Genomic DNA, 1,826 nt, shown 5'->3' on the forward strand with positions numbered 1-1,826 from the left:
TGTGGACTCTGTTGTCTTTCAGTCCACTGCCACTTGGAGTATCCCCATGGGAGCAAATATTCAGCTATGTTTTCCAAGAGTACAATCTGGAAGTCACATATTTTATGGGCAAGGGCCTTCATTGAGTTGATGTTGGGATATAAAATCTAGGACAATTAAATGCCTCAAAAAAGGAGATGCAAAACGACACAGCGGTCTGTGTAGTTGTTTCAATTCTAAACCGTGGAACACAGCAGTATAATATTTACAAAATTGATAGGACACCTTCTAAATAACCGTGTGAAATTTGGAACCATGGAAATGTTAGCTATATTTAATTGACCCGAAATGTGTGCAGATTCCAGATTGTCGCACTGTCAGATGGGAGAATTTTGCCAAGCCTCAAGGGAAAGGACATCAGGACTTTGAAATCCCATGCCCTGGCATCATCTAGTGTGAGTAAATAGGTTTAGCAAGTGTACCACAAAGCACAGAGAACTATGAAATCCAGGAATTCTTTAGGGGAGAAACCTTGTTCTTACTAGTTGGTATTCCAGATGTGACTCAGGACACAGCAGTCAGGCAACAGAAAGTTTATGAATCACATTCATCAACCACTTTTTGCCAGACTGACACGATCAGGCATGTGCTGGGCCCCAGCATACAAGGGAGCCACTGCTGAGAGCCCCTGGTCCTACTGCTCTTCCTCCACACAGCTGTTATATGTTTATTCACCCACCATCCGGTCCAGAGGTGATGAGCACAAGCACAGCCACTCCATCTGCTGCAGTCTGCTTTCTCTTCAGCTCTCTTCCTGGCAAGCAAGTTGTAGCAATGACTGCAATGGCAGTAAAGTAACCCCTGCTAATTTGGTAAGAGGCACTTTTTCAAGTGGATGCTCCTTTTTTTAGCAGGGGGAGAGTAAATGGCCCACCTCACCCCAGTAGTGTCTGTTCTAGTGGCTGTCTGCTGATATTCATTTGCATCTTTTTAGATTGTGAGCCCTTTTGGGACAGGGAGCCATTTAGTTATTTGATTTTTCTCTGTAAACCGCTTTGTGAACTTTTAGTTGAAAAGCGGTATATAAATACTGGTAATAATAATAATAAAGAAGATGAAAGAGCATTGTTGGAGGGGAGTCCACACTGAGAACATCTTGCTCAACACTCTCCCAAAACCTGGAGCTGGGGTTGAGTGTTGGCGCAATTTAACTTGTTTGGTTCAAAGCTAAATTTAACAGGGTCATGTAAGGCTAACCATGATTGCCATTCCCTGGCAGAGAGAGGGAAGCATTAGGCAATTCTGCATCCTTCCTGGACTATTCATCATTACCTGGTGGCCCATAGCATTTCAGTGCACAATTGGAGACATGCATACCAGGACCTTTTGTAATTGTATGCATGACCTTTTGTACCCTAAAATGGTGGGATACCTTAGATCATACACAACCATTTCAAAAATGTGTCCCAGTGGTTGGCAACCTTCAGTCTCGAAAGACTATGGTATAAGCCTACAGCACCCAGTATTCCCAGGCGGTCTCCCATCCAAGTACTAACCAGGCCTGACCCTGCTTAGCTTCCAAGATCAGAGGAGATTGGGCATGTGCAGGGTAACAGTTGTGTCCCAATACCCTCTATGGTACTAGAAGAGATCCTGAAACACATCTGCAAGATCTCACACAGCTTCACGGACAACTTGAGAAATATTGAGGCCAAAAGTGACCATTTGAATTGCATGTGCAATTGAACAGTCTTGTGTGGCATTCCATCAATTACAAACGTGGGGAATGGAAATCCACACACAGAAGGCTGCGCAATCTCAAGGCGCAGAGTCATCCTGATGAGAAG

General features: G+C 44.1%; 1 pseudogene; it reads right to left on the minus strand.

The window, feature by feature from the left end:
• Nucleotides 1-1,486: 1,486 nt before the first annotated feature.
• LOC136650263 (5S ribosomal RNA) lies at nt 1,487-1,603 on the minus strand (annotated as a pseudogene).
• Nucleotides 1,604-1,826: the final 223 nt, after the last annotated feature.

This window comes from Tiliqua scincoides, chromosome 4 (genome assembly GCF_035046505.1).
Source record: "Tiliqua scincoides isolate rTilSci1 chromosome 4, rTilSci1.hap2, whole genome shotgun sequence".
NCBI classification, from domain to species: Eukaryota; Metazoa; Chordata; class Lepidosauria; order Squamata; family Scincidae; genus Tiliqua; species Tiliqua scincoides.